Raw genomic sequence first — 15,579 nt, forward strand, 5'->3', positions numbered from 1 at the left:
CTACGTCCAGTCTGTGAAATATGGAAGTGGTAGCATTATGTTGTGGGGGTAAATACTGATGTACATCTCAAGACTTCAGCCATGACGTTAAAACTCAGGTACAAACCCTCGGGAAGTTAAAAGTAGCTTGAACTATTTTGAGAAGCTTGTAAAAATATGCCCCAAACACTTCAATATAAGTGTAAAACATTTTTTGAAATTTTAACCAAACATTTCTGAACCTTGTCATCATATTTAAAAATTAAACATTTTCCAAGGTACTCTGTAAATTACATTGTCAGTGTGACGTGGTACAGTGATTAAATGGGATAATCTCCCATTTCTGAATGAATCAAAAGGGAAATGTTTTTTTGTTTTTTTTTAACAAGCAGGAAGTATGTTTGTAATGACACAGTATCTTAACATTGAGAGGATTTTAGAAATATCTTAAGTTCATTTTTTGCTCTAATACTACGCAAAGTTATTCAAAACAAAGTTAAGCTGGAGAGACATAAGTCTGGTCATAATTATGAAGCTGCAGCTGACGAGCATATTTCTGAAAACCAGCGATTGGACACGGAAACAACTGGAGGAAAATGATGCACATGTGGAAAACCTGTCAGAGATGAGGTCTGTTGTTTACATACTGGCCTGATTTCATTCCTCACTTTACCTCATTACATGATATAATGAGATTTATTTTAGTGAAAAGTGATTGAAATTGTAACAATTTCAATCACTTTATTTATTTAAATAAATATTTATTTATTTCTATTTAAATAAATAAATAAATAAAAATCGGGCTACTTCTCTGGCTAGCTAATCAATGACTGATACATACTTCATAAGAATAGAGACATTTGTTGTTTCTGAAAGGGATGAAAAAGTTCTGTTCTTATTCTCCACACTTAATCTAGATGCCACCTTTTTTATGTGGCATCCGACAGCGTTTGTGTCGTGTGTTGAAAACTGGAATTGGACATGGCTTACAAATTAAATGCACAGAAATTACACTTTCTAAAACTATTGGTGCATTTCCAACAAACAAATCTGAAGTTTTGAAATGTATATTAATTGTAGGAACTCCAGCGCCCCCTGGTTGTTTGATGGCTATTAGAAGAGGTTTTGTTTAGTTATGCCTCAGTTTTGCTTTGCTTTCTCCAATGACTATCTTCACAAAGTCAGGAAGTCAGAAACAGAAAGGTTTGTGGACACCCTTGGTGGTTTTGTACCACAAGACGCAGTCATCCACGTATAAGCAGAGCAGAACATGTAGCGTGTGTTCTGCAGAGTTGACCTACAAGCGTCTATGGCGCTGCAACACACAGAGGCTCCCAGGAGACCAAGACGACACCGGTGTGCTGCCATAATCAGCCTCTTCTGATGGTGCTGAATAAAAGGCTCCCTGAAGATTAAACACAAACATCGTCGGAGGTCAGGTGCGCAGAGCAGAAGAAAACTAGATTATACGATCTATTAGAAACTTAAGAGCTGATTGTACAAATCCTGTTGGAATCACAAAATTGGATCAAATATAAATTGCTTTCCTCACTGGGCATGCACTGAGGTTATATATAAATCCATCAAATTTAAGACTATTAACTTACTTTCTTTTGGTTACTCGACGACTTCTGAAGGTAGTGGTAGTTTTGAGGGGGGCAAGAGTAAAGGGGGGCATCTTTATCTGTGCAGATTTTAATTGGCAAACAGTTTTGAAAAACATGAATCGTTGTTCTTCCAGTTCACAACCATGCATTACTTTGAGATGGTTCATCCCAGCAAAATACGCTACAAACGTAGTTCTGGTCACAGTACAGAGATTTGAATAAGGACGATGAAACGATGAATTTCTAGCAGGAGCATGCATACAAAATGGTGTTTTACTACATTTTCCCATAGAAAACTCATTTTGATGCAGCTGACTAAGAAGGTAACATTTAGAACATCTCCAAAGTTGTTTTTTTTTGTGTGAAAACTTGATTATTTTCTTTTTCGCAGCGCTCTATTTCACGGCAGACATCCAAATTCACAATTACTTTTGCGATGTCCCCGATACCTCTTCACAAAAACACACGCAACAGACACACTTCCTAGTAGTAAAGAGTGCCTCTCTCGAGGCCTGTGCTCCCCCCTGGCCGGTTCGAGGGAGGCTCTAAGTGCTCAGTAATAGCCAGCAATCAGGCACAGAATGGACAGAAACCAATGTCTCGCCCTCAGGAAAGAAATATAAATAAATAAGATGAATAAATAAAAGCCTTGTGTCCTCACAACCGCACATTGCATTCAGCATGTGTTTTATAATGAATATAGATTGGAGGTTGAAATATTTATGGTGCAGGGATGGCGGGATGAAGGTGGGTTGTTGGGGGTTGTGGGCGGTTGGGGGTTAATGGTGTGAAATCTCATCCCAAGTCCAGACAAAGGCACCCCTTAAAAGATTCAATTATTATTGTTATCTAAAAAAAAAAGTCATTAATACTTACAAAAGTATTAAGGACTCTTGAATATTTTCACATTTTGTCATGCTTCAACTACAAATGTTAATGTATTTTGTTGAGTTTTTTTGTAATAGACCATTAATGTAGTATTTAATTATCAGGTGGAAAGAAAAAGTATACATGGCTTTACAAAATAATAATAATAATAATTTTAAAAAATCTGAAAAGTGTGGCGTGCATCTGTTCAGTCCATATAAGCCTTCATGCCAATCTTAACTGCTGTACCAGTCCAATTAAAACATTGTCTACCCACTATTATTTTGTGTACAAAAAACATTAATCATGCAAAATCTGTGGTCTGTGTTGGTGTTTCTGTCTAAGCGACATTTCTTGCTTTTTCACCTCGGTAAATAGTTTACAGAATGATTGCGATAGTTCTCAGCTTGTTAGCTAAAGTCAGTTTCTGTCAATATTGCCAGAGCTTTCATAGTTTGAAGTGCAAGTCAGGTTTTCTTATTGCTTCGTCAGACCTCTGGCTGTTCTGCTGTGGTTCCCCATGAGCCACTCGACTTGGTCGTAGTGGCTTTGGAAGCGGCTTCAGACCAAACATCTCTGAAAGTTATAAATTATAGCTGTAGCTTCCTGTGATCTGCACACAGGACTAAAAGGAAAGTTTTAAGTATGAAAATTTAAATGATTAATCGAGCGTTTGTGAAGGAAACATAACTAGCTCGGACTTCTTGCTGTTTGCTATACTGGAGCCAAGTGGAGCGTGTGAGAGGGGAAGTGTGAGAATGGTTCTCAGAGACATGCTCCTCCTGTGTTATGAAAACAAATATAGATGGCCAGATGGGATGAGAGCCGACTGCCAGGACGACCTGAAAACATTTAAAACAACAACAAAAAAAACGGAGACCTGAAGGAGCTCATTACGTCTGAAAACTCTGATCCAATTTGAAATATTGTCAATTCAATTCAAGCATACAGGCAGACTCAGAGTCATTTACGTAGTAATAATTCCAAAACAATGCAATCAACTTATCAAGTTAACTATGCTAATGGATGTAATAGTTTCTCTCTAAGGAAACCCAGTCTGTTGTATCAAGTCACTGACTTTTTAACAATCCTTCCGCCTCAATGAGCATGTGGCAACAGTGAAAGTTGCTAACTTTATTATTTATTGTACATTATAATTATTATTATTAGCAGGTGGAAGGATATTCCCTGAAAAAAAAGGACAAAGCCAGATACTGTTATCTCAAGACCATTTGTCACGTCAGTCCATAAGCTTGCCGAAATATTTCTTCGCCAAATAAAGTGGTAGATTTTTTTTCAGTGGGTTCATTGATTTTGTGCGACTCATAATGATGACATAACGTCTCATCACAGTAATTAGACCACCTGCTATGTGATTGTTTAATATCACTTTGCTTTTTACTTGATGCAAGAACACCTGAACGCATCATCAGACTTTAGAGAGGCCAGTCTGATGAGAATTACTGCAATTTAGAGACAAGCCATCGAGACCAAACAACACAGCCCACATTAACCAATGGTTTCATTCCTGATTTCAATATTAATCTAAGCATCACACCTTAATACTGCTGCACTGTATCAACTATTCCCATAACAGCAACACTAAAGCATTTTGGAAGAAAAGCATGTCCAATTTATATCCAGTTATTTAAACTTGCTGTCGTACTGAATGATTGATCTTTAAGAAAAGAAGACATTGACTTTTTAACAACATATTCCATTTAACAAACAGGGGCCTCAGTAGGCTGTCGGCCAACCATATCCAATCACAGGAGCGTGGCAACTGCAACCCACACTGGCCACCAGGTTGGGCACACACTGCTGCGAGAGAGCATCCTGTTCTTCAACTAGCATTTGTCACAAATCAGATAAAGTAGCTTCGTCTGGTCACTCTGACACAAACTAGAGGTCAAAGCCCCTGTTTGTGTTAAACAGGGTTGAGGTCATGGGTGCAGTCCATCTGATGGACCCCGCTGTGTAAGACCCGTTGTTGTTGTTGTTGGATCAATCGTCCAGACCGCTCAGGTCTGGTTCTGGTCTGCATTCCTAGAACCAAAACCAACCATGAAGAAACTTATATGCACCACAAATCTGGAACAAACTTCCAGAAAACTGCAAAACATCTGAAACATTGAAAAACCCACCTGTTTGGAGTTGTCTTTGATTAAATCTTGATTAATGATAACTGGAACATCGATTAATGTCCTTGACATACATTTAGTTATGATTTTTCTAGATGATTTTGACGACAGCATTTGACTGTTATTTTTGTTGCTATTTATTGTTTTTATCATGTAAAGCACTTTGAACAGCCTTGTTGCTAAAATGTGCTAAAAAACAAACCTGACTTGCTATATAACAAGCTATGTTTTTCCAAAGCCATCACTTCTTTCACCAGGAGCTGTTTGGAAATAGCAGAAAAGATCTTTTAAGATCAACACGGAACCATAAAAAGCCCTGTGTGGTTTTGCATAGTCACAAGCCACATAGGGCTGCTTGACCAACAAGTGCATTTTCCTGGCAAATGTAGCTCCATTTAAGGGTAAATATATTTATTGCTAAGAAGCTTCAGCCTTTGTCATTAAATTGGACTGAAGCAGTCCAAATTAAATTCAAATCAACACATTCAGGTCCAATTACACACAGTTGTATTCAATCCAAATGACAATACCATGCAGACTCATTAAGTCGATTATTTATTGCCACTTAGTAAAAGTAACCCGTCTACAGAATCCGAGCCGATTGCACTGCGTTGCAGACGTTGCAGCAATCCCTCATCCTGAGAAAGAAATATGTGAGTGGAGAGGTGATAATGAGCAGATGATATATCACCGTGTTAACCAGAAAATGTCTAATAAAAAAAAAAACAAACATTTTTACGGTTCTTGGCAGTAAATGTATTTATTCACTCATAAAGGCAACACTCAGAATGAGACAGCATGAAGACCAGAAGTCCATTCTGCGCTCCAGTTTAGGCATCTGATTTGAACAGAGCAGACAAGCGAGAGCAGCCTGCCCTAGAGTCATGTAAAATGCAAAGGCATATACTACTCTATTAAAACCTCCTGGTAGCACAGACTGGCAATGCACACATACTCAGACTTTCACATGCACTCAAATTTTTGTACACACAATTGAAAACTCTCATGATTAAAACGAGCATGTCGGATAGCGTCACTGTGCAATTCTTGATTATGAATACGTTTTCAATACATGCATCCAAATGTCAACTTCTTAGTAGAAACTAGAAGCATCGAAGCCTTTTGTTATTTCGTGTGAGTTGGGTAATCAGATCTGGGGATTTGTTTAAACCGTTTCCTCAACCGTCGCAGACCTGACCCAGATTCATAGCTGCAGTTTGTTAACCATCTTCCTGGCACCTCCTGGTCCCAACTTGTCATCTGGTATCCTTTCCACAACACTTCTGAGTGCACTCCTAAGTGTACTTAACTCTAGCAAGACCACATGTTCTTGTTACATTATTAAACCCTCCCAACAGGCTATCAAGTTTTTATTCTGCCTCCTGCTTCAAGTTGGCTTTTTATAAAAGGTTCCCCCAGCTCTCACCGAATCCCCCTCATAACCATAGCTGACTTTTTACATCACTTACATTCAGAGTTGCACCACAGCAATATATTTACACTGGAAACCAGAAGATTATATACCAGTACATCAAATAAAAATAAACATACAGGGTTTGTTTTCCTTTCTCATTCTCTGAAAACTTCTCGTTTTGGGTCAGTAAGAATTGTCTAAATTATTTCTACTTGCTAAATGCCACAATAATAACAGAAAGAATATGCCAGAGATTTATGTGTTGATGTCATCAGTATTTGGTACTTTTAAACTTTATGACTTGGTTCAAACCTTTTAGGTGTCCATCCACAAGCGTATCACAGTAGTTTGTGTGAGTTCTGGCCCATTCCTCCTTACAGACCTGGTGAGTCAGGGCTGTAGGTGGCCTCACTTGCACACACCTTTCCAGATCTGCCCACGACGTCTCAATAGGACTCAGATCAAGGCCTTGTGGTGGCCATGCAAAAACATTGACTTTATTGTCTTGAAATCACTTTATAACCTCTTTGGATCATTGTTCTTTTGGAAGACCAACCTGTGTCCAAGTTTTAACTTCCTGGCTGGCGTGTTTAGATTTTGCTTCAATATTTCCATGACGTTCTTTGCTCATGATGTCATCTGTTTTATCACCTGTACCAGTTCCACCGACAGCAAAACAGCCCCACAACATGATGCTGCCACCACCACTTCACCACTTCAGAGCTGGGTCGGTGTTTCCAGGCTTAGAAGCGTTCCTCCAAATGCAACAGTGATCATTATGGCCAAACTGTTCCACTTTAGTTTCATCAGACCACAGGGTTTGTCTCCAAAAGTTACAGTGTTTGTCCCTGTGTGTTTGAAAACTACAATCATGTTCTTTTTATTTTCTTGTGGAGTAATGGCTTCTTCCTCACTGAATGGTCTTTCAGCCCATGTCGATACAGGACGCATTTTAATGTGGATAATGATTCTGCCTTGCTAGTTTTAGGCAGCAACTTCACAAGTTCTTTGGCTTTTGTTCTGGGGTCGATCTGCCTCTTTTGGACCAAAACCTGTTGATCTCTGGGATGCAGAACCCATCCTTGAGTGGGATGATGCTCAGACATTTCCATCGTGGCTATACTTGTGTATAATTGTTTGAACAAAAGAACGCAGCACCTTCACGCATCTAGAAATGGTTTCCAAGGATGAACCAGACCTGGAGCTGCTCCACAGTTTTTGTTCCCAATGTCTTGACTAATTTCTTTCGACTTTCCCATTGTGTCAAACAAGAAAGCAAGGTGAGGCTCACAGTCCTGCAAGACAGAACAAAGCAAAGTGGATATCTGCTCATCTCCTGTCTGTGTAATTTGCTTCCAGTGTGGTAATGAGCATGCTGCTTCCATCTTCCTGGCGATCCAGAGGTTAAAAATTGTTATTTCTCTTTGTGAGCATGTCAGAGCACCAACATCTCTAGATGTGTGCAAACGACAAAACAAAACACTTGAAGCAGATCTCAGGTAACAGCTTGAATGGTCAACGGTTTCTCCCCGAGTTCTCCTGAGATCTCAGCGCAACTATTTTTGGACTCTGCTCAACCAGACTCCTCTTTGCTGTTGCATTTTGTTGTCTTTCTCTCTCGCTTGCTTCTCTAAAATGTTCGCTCACCCCGAGCCACTTGTTTATCAGTCTAATGTTTGTTCCTGTCAGGGACAATATGTTCCAACTCCGAAGCAGTCCACTCAGTTATTCTTCATCTGGCCCTTGGGTTGTTCTCAGTCAGCCCATGTCCTAAAAACACCTCCCTCTCTGACCAATGGAGGGTTTTTACTATTAATGGCTGTTACAGGTAGACGCCGTACGACCAAAGGAGACAACCAACAATAAATCTACAGTGGAAAAATATTTTATAAATGCTGAATGCAAACAGAAATAATTTTAGGAATGTTTATAAAGTCAAGAAAAATGTTAATACTCTGCAAAAAGTTACTAAACCAGTTCATGATAAGTAAAGATTAATTCTGTAATGACATAAATAATTATAGCACATTGCAAAAAGTAGTCAAAGTTATATTTTTCAAGTAACAACCAATAACTTCTTTATCACTTGGGATTTCAAGTGATAAAGTAAGACATACAATTTGTATCGAGTCCCCTTTATTCCAGTACCGCTAAATAAAACCTAGTTTAATTACCTTCAGAAGCCACCCAATTAGGAAATATTAACATGAAAATGTTTATTTTACACTGCTTGTCTGAAAGAATATCAATAAAAATATACAGCAAACCAAGTGCTTGAACACAATATATTTTTTCATTCAGGGCTGAAGTGGCAAATAATAGTTGCTCTATTTGCACTGCACAGAACTTTGCAGAGTTTATCTTAGAAATGACAAAATTATGATGGAAACTGAGCAAACAGGCAAAACAACTAATACAATGAAAAAACATGCACAAATTACAGCAGGAGAAAAAATAAAAAACTGTCTGGATTTGACGCGGAGAAGTCCCTGAGACGTCCTGCTTCTTCTGGACGACTAAAAGCCTTGAAACACTTCTTGACTCGATGTTGCTGAGGTGTGTGGAGACGATAAATAAGTGAATAGGAAACATTTCAAGGCTAGAAATGCTCTTATTGCAGTGGTTTCCCTGTATGCCCTTTGGCAAAGCAACAGATGAACATGTGTCCACTCTATGGAGCGTGTGTGTGTTTGAATCATACGCTTGATGCACGATTGGTGAGATAAAAACACAAAAATATCTGTTTTTCACCATCATTCCACAAAGAAGATTTATCTTCTTTTTTTTTCCAGTTCCAAGTCACGTAATGTCTACCACGTTCTGGGCTGATTACGACTTCATCTCCATCTCCCTGTCCTGTACAACACGTCTTTGAGATTTATTGCAATAATTTCATAAGAAACACATAATCCAGTTTGTGTCTCCATGCAGTGAAAAATTGTACGTCTGCTGCCTGATTTATGATGCTGTATCGGTAATCAATATGGCTCTTTTAAGTCCTTTGGATTCAGTGATTGATACTTGGACTGGTCAGCATATGGGCCGGGAACCCGAGCTGTACGTCTGACCGTTCCCATATGGGTAACATTATATGCAGTGCAGTCAGTGCATTTATTGTTTGTGCTCAACTGAATTAGCTGGAAATAAAAAAGAAGAAAGCTGGAAATAAAACGTAGCATTTAAAGTTAGTGGTCACTAATAAAGCTTTATGTCATGGAACTTTTGCCCGCATCCATTGCTGCATTCGAGAAAGTACCACACAGTTTACTTTTGGGGGAGTTCTTGTCTCTCTTTCATGTTAGAGTTGATTTGACAGCAGGGTTAGATGGAGATAAGATGGTACAGAGGCCTCTTTTTGGTCATCTGTCAGCGGACAGAGACAAGAAGCCCTCTGACTGACATACTGGTGAGGGGCGGGAGAAAGGCCAGCGACTTTGATTGAGCTTTGATTAAATGTTGTTAACAATCCAGAGAACTGGTTGGGCCTTTTTGCAAACTTGGCTGGCACATGAGCAAAGTGACCACAAACAAAAGCTACAAAGAACTCCTCAATTGAGCTTCAGGGACACGAAGATCGCTCAACTGGCAGGAAAGCTGCTGCTGAAATAAACTGTCATGCTTTGCTGTCAATAGTATCTTTTGACAAAGAGTCAAGAATGCAGGTTATGTTTTTTTTTTTTTTTTGTTAAAGCTTTTTTATGGAAAAGTTACATAAAACAAACATTTCCCTTTAGGTCCCCCCCAAAAAAGAAACAAAACGTTGCGCTTGAATTCACCTCAAATGGTTGCCGTAAACTTTTTCACTCGGTTTTATACAAAAATTAAGTTGCAATTTCAGCCATCAACCTATCTGTGTTAACAGCTTGTGTGGCTGCTCCAAATTATTGCGGAGGAATGTTTCATCCGAGGCGATGAAAGACAACAACTGCACTCATCTTATCAGCTCCTGGTGATCAGGTCAGATACTCAAATCCCTGCAGGATAAAAGCCACCCAGAGAAGGAGCAGATAAACACTGTGCTTGTTTCACAATATAAATGTTCACTTAAAGCACAATGTTCATGTATTTAAGTTGAAAATTGTTCTTAATTCTTTTCTGCCTTCTGGTTACAGAAAAAAAAAGAATCAGTCACAGTATTCCTTTAACAGGATTGGAATATCATAAAGCAATTCCATTTATTTTATTCATTTAATTGAAAAAGTGACATTTTACAATCAGAGATTGTATATTTTCTCTAAAATTTAATTAGGGCTAACCGACGAGGAAAATCTGTGAACATTTATTGTTGCAAAAGACAAATACATATACATGTTTGCAGTCGTATAAGTTCAAATTTCACCCAAGCTCTTGAATATGACTTATTTCATTATTCTCTCAAGACTATCATGCTTATTGCTTTTGCAACTTTTCCTTCCTCTCATTTTTTCATGAATTTGCTTGGATACAAAACTCTTTGAACGGCCAGCTTGTTTAGCCGTCTTTTTTATGGTTTACCCTCCTTGTGTCTGTGACTTTCTGCCAGACATCTGACAAGTCGGCAGTCTTACCCGTAATTATGGAGAGAGAAACATGTCTATTAAAAATGTGATTTTAATGGTCTTACGTTGTATGCTAATTTTCTGAGAATAGAGTGTTGCAGTTTCATTAGCTGTACATTATAAAAGACAGAAATATTTAAAATGTGTCACTGAATATGTAGAGTTTCACATTTTGAGTTGAATAGCCTAAAATAAATTTTTCAGTTATATTCTAATTTGTTGACATGCACCTGTAGATCAAGGACTTGCTGCAACTGAAAAACTGACAAAATCAAAATATTTCAAGCTGATACTAAAAGCTTGAAATATCAAGCTTTCAACTGCTTCATTGTTGTTGTTGTAACAGACATGGGATAAGTGGAAAAAATCCAGCCCCCCAAAAAAATGGAGTAACATGGAGAGCCTACGGAAGAAACACTTGCACAATGCGGGGGCTCGCACTAACCTTGTTGAGCTGAGAGTTTTTGAGTTTGGGATATTCAGATGCTCTTCACATCCAGAAAAGTTCATATTCAGATCCCTTCATGCATCTCTTTAGCTCTCTACACAGATTCTCTATATCATATTCAAGTCGAGCCTTTGACTGGACCGCTCCAAAACACTTTTCCAGTCACAAAAAAAAAAAAAAACATGCTCGTAAAATTAAAAGATTGTTTTGACCCTAAATCTGCCAAGTGTATGAATATTTTTTAGCTGGATTTTATAATTATTCGACAAATGAGATTACCCGTTACTTTCAATGTTGTTCAAAAGAGAGTTGGACGCTGAAAGGACTGGGAACAACTGTAGCATAGGATTAAGTTTTATTGTGCGACACTGACAGAGTTTTACAACCTTGTGCCGATGATGATGGAGAAGAAAGGAGATTCATAACAACAAATAACTTGGGGTTCGTAGCTAAGCACTGCTGTCATTGAAAACCTCAATACCGTTTATGCCACACATTTGTACGATTCTCAACGTAAACACTGAAATGCATTGTACTGAGGTGTAGCGTCCTGATACATGGAGAAAAACTGCATCGTCTAACATTTTTCACAGACATTCTCACTACTGGATGAGTTATTGATTCTGTGGGTCTATAAATGCAACAAAAAGGCTTTTGAACACAATCAAGCACGAACACAGGGATATCAGATCTTACAGTCTTTTATTCTGTGCTCAGCGCTGCACTGATTGCAACAGATTTCAGATGAGATTCAGCACTTTGAAACTGAATCTATGACCTGAGGGTTGAGAAGAAGGAAAAGAGAAATAGAGAGTGTGAGGGTGACAATACTCATAGTATGCAATGAAAATCAAGTAAACAATATAAAATGATATAAAAAAAAAATACAAAAGGAGACTTTACTTGGTATTATTCTGGGTGTTGGTGTGCACTTTCCATCCACACGACAACCAGATTCCTAATAAACAACCCTGACACATTCACAACAGCTCGTGTTTTCCAAGAAAGATGTATTCATAACTTGCCGCTCATAATCCAATCTGTGACTGATTTAGCTGTCTACTGCCCAGGAGCCAGCCAGGCGCTACGGGATACTCCATCCAACACTCTGCTTTCCCTACTCCAGGACACTGAGACACCGGGATACCCCCGCGGGGCCCGGGCCAAGCCGGCGCAGGGCTGATCACCTTAGTCTAAAGTGACGTGACTGCAGCACGCGGAGACGCACACACTTTGGGTTGTGTGCATGCCGAGGACTTTCAGAGGCAATGCTGCATTAAGTAAGGATGTGTGCTTTGGCATGTGGTGTAGAGTGTCGTCCCTGAAGGGGCTTGAGAGGTGTGCGTGTGTTTGATCTGCCGTACGTATTTAAGTCTCTGAGGCCGTGTGAGATTGAGTGTTGTATGTTTTGGCATGTTCACTTAAATGTAAAAGAGACAAAGAGAAAAAAAAAAAAAAAGAGTCCGAGAGAAATTATTCACTGCATCGTAACGCCGCATTGGAACAGGCTGAAAGACGTCTATAATCACACAAAATACACAAAAGGGAAATACTCGCTGGCATTAATCCTCAGGCAGTGGATTGGAATAGCCTTTTCCTCAATGTCTGGACAATAATCATCACTGTGATTTTCACCACCGTCTTTCAAATGTTCCTGGCCATTGCCTTTGGCTCTTTTTCATATGACACACAAATACTCCCTTTGTTGCTGGACTTATGAAAAATAAATTACAGTCTAAAACATACTGAGTGATTAACACTACTCGTGAGTAAGAACTTCAAGGCTAACAAAGTAGAAACATCCCAAAAATAACTTAAAACTCAAGGATCCGGCGCCCTGCAAAAGTAACGATACACATTTGTGTCGTAAAAACCTCTTCAATGTATTTCACTAGGACCCAAGTCTGGATTCAAACCCGAGATACATATGTGGGAAGGCTCACAACTGCAAGACTATACAGCCCCTTCACAGGTCACCTAATTACATGCACAGATTAGTAATTAGAGTCCATCTGTGTGTGGTTTAGTGTCCATATAAATCCAGCTGTTCTGTGAAGGCTTCAGATGTTTGTTAGAAAACATCAGGGATCAAAATGCATCACAAAGACCAAGGAGAACAGAGAAATGTTTACAGAGAGAATGAATGAATAGTAGTAGTAAGTAAGCAATGTCTCCAATACTAAGCAACCACTGCTCATTCTGTCACCTGAAAACAGAAATAGCATTACTGAGGGGCAAAACTCATCACAATCATAGAAGAGTCATCGTAATACTGAAGGAGCTGCAGGGGTCAACAAATCAGGTGGGAGAATCTGTTGACAAGAGCTTTTAGTTGGCTAATTTAAAAGTTCAGCTTGTGCAAAAAAAATGGCATGACTATATAATTATTGAAAGAAAACAGTAAGAGATCTTTGTAGTAGTGGACAAATTAAACATAAAAAAGAAGATGCTCAGGTCATTTAGGAGATCAAAGTTTAACTTTTTTGATCCACATGCAAAATACAGTAGAAGGTTAGAAACCTGAACGAATCACCCCAATAATAAGACATAGAGGTTTTTGTTTAGTATGGACGGTGAACCTCATCAGAGCTTAAGGTTAGATGGAAAATGTTGAGATCAGATTGGATCAGTGGAAGTCCAACGTAAAATACAATGAAGAAACTGCAGCAAGGTTTGAAAAATGATGTTCAAAGGTGCTCTCCAGCCAATCTGACTGAGCTTGAGCTCTGTTGCAAAGAAGAATGAGGTTACAATCTGCATCTCTAGATGTGTAAAGCAGGTAGAAACATGCACTAAAAGAATTGTAATGCTACCAAACCTGTGACGACACCGAGGCACAAGGTACACCACGACTCCTTGATATTAATTTGTAAGAAAACGCTATGATTTGTCGCTTTCCTTTCACTGCAAAGTTATGCACCAGTTTGTGTCGGTTTGTCAGAAAAATCGAGTATATTTTTCTCCAAGGATGAATCATTACAAAAAAAGCGAGGAAGCTCAATGGTGCTTATTACTGAATGTTTTTTCAAGACCTTGGGAGTTAAGTAAAAACCAACAGAAAAACATCCCGAGTCCAGAGGTTATGTTAACTAGAGGGTATTGTTGTTCCCTAGATCTCTCGCCTCTCACCCCGCCGTAATGAATATGAGGGCCCTAATAGACCCTGAGTCTGACCTCCAATAAGTGCTCAACGCTTGGAAACATGAATTGCCGCCTTCAAAGCAGAGCTACTTCCTGAGTGCTGGCTTTTCGCTGAATGTGTGAAATGTGTGTGCACAAGTGAGAACATACGCACACTCGAAACCAATAAGGCAGAGGTTGACGGGCCCCTCAAGTGGTGAGGAGAACCAGGAGACTCCAGGCTCCCGCAAATTTCAAGTAACAATTATTTATAATTGCAGAGAAATATAGGCTGTGTGTGCATAACAAGTAGTTGAGAGGGGGAAATAGCATAAAAAGTCAGGACAAAATAAATAAAATTGTGGTTTCTGACCAATATCTAGTGAAGAGCGGTGATGGACATGCTTCTGGAAATGTAAAGAAAAAAAAAAGAAAGATTGTCATCCTGATACAGTTTTCAAAATTGTCATGTAAAACCACCGTTGTGCTTAACTCGTGTTATTATTATTTAATCTCGAAAACTCCCATCAAAAGAAGAAAATGTTCCATCGTCCATGCCTCCTATAAATTATGTCAGTAAATGTGCACTTTCGCAGGCTTCCTCACACAGGACACAATCAGCTGCAATTAATCTGATCAATGGAATGTTAAACGGCGTACAGGATATGCAGGACTAAGTGCCCTCGAGCCCCATCGAGGATATTCGAGGTGATGGAGAAAAACCATGTCCACGTCTCCTTAGGGGGCTAAATCTCCCCCATGTTAGATAAATTAGTCTGGGTTAGTACCTGGACTTCCTATAGTCAACTTGCAACCTTTTGATCTCTAACTACAGCAAAATGGATCCAAGCTGATGAATTTGTGTTCCCCCGGTTATGATTGATTATGTGGACGCTTCGGATGGAAAGGCCTGCCAGAGTTTATTTTCTGGGATTTTTTTTTTTTTCTCTTCCTTGTTTGGTTGGTCTAGTTTGAGTATTTAAATAAGCTAAGACACAATAAAAGGAACATGAGTGAAGCATTATTCTGAAGGACTAGTTTTCATTTAACTGTAGAGCATGAAGCTGTTGTGTGTGAGAGTCCTGAGAACAGCCCTGAGCTGGACAGTGGGCAGATCCGAACCTTAAACGATGACTCTAATGAATGAGGCAATAATGATCTCGTCTGCAGCGCCTGGTTCCCATACAGACTCCGAGAGACGGACAGCCGAGCTGGAGGCTAAAACACATTGCATAAAGCAAAAACACATGGTGAGAAGGTGCTGGCTGTGTGTGTTTTAAGTTCTCACTCTCCTTTTTTCCCTAATTTGAGGTCTTTTTTTCTCTAAAGGCAGCTAAAAGCTCTATCCGTTTTTATATCAGAGAATGAACTGTATCAGATATAAATATACATAAATTACCTAAAACTATCTATCTGACAGTTATAGGGGAAGAAAAACCTTCCACAATTAAGAAAGGAAAGGCAC

The 15,579-nt window shown here is 39.1% G+C and overlaps 1 long non-coding RNA gene across 3 annotated transcripts in view; it reads right to left on the reverse strand.

Moving 5' to 3' along the window:
- The window catches only part of LOC106927601 (uncharacterized), a 40,463-nt gene that overhangs the window by 3,100 nt on the left and 21,784 nt on the right, over window positions 1-15,579 (reverse strand). For all 3 annotated transcript variants that reach the window (XR_001420331.2, XR_001420332.2, XR_015763790.1), the window contains exons 2-3: window positions 1,587-1,663; window positions 1,281-1,384 (exon numbers count right to left, since the gene is read on the reverse strand). This is a non-coding gene — a long non-coding RNA (uncharacterized LOC106927601). The remainder of the gene's footprint in view (window positions 1-1,280; window positions 1,385-1,586; window positions 1,664-15,579) is intronic.

This window comes from Poecilia mexicana, unplaced genomic scaffold, assembly GCF_051168715.1.
Source record: "Poecilia mexicana isolate PSO_F unplaced genomic scaffold, ASM5116871v1 scaffold_1, whole genome shotgun sequence".
NCBI classification, from domain to species: Eukaryota; Metazoa; Chordata; class Actinopteri; order Cyprinodontiformes; family Poeciliidae; genus Poecilia; species Poecilia mexicana.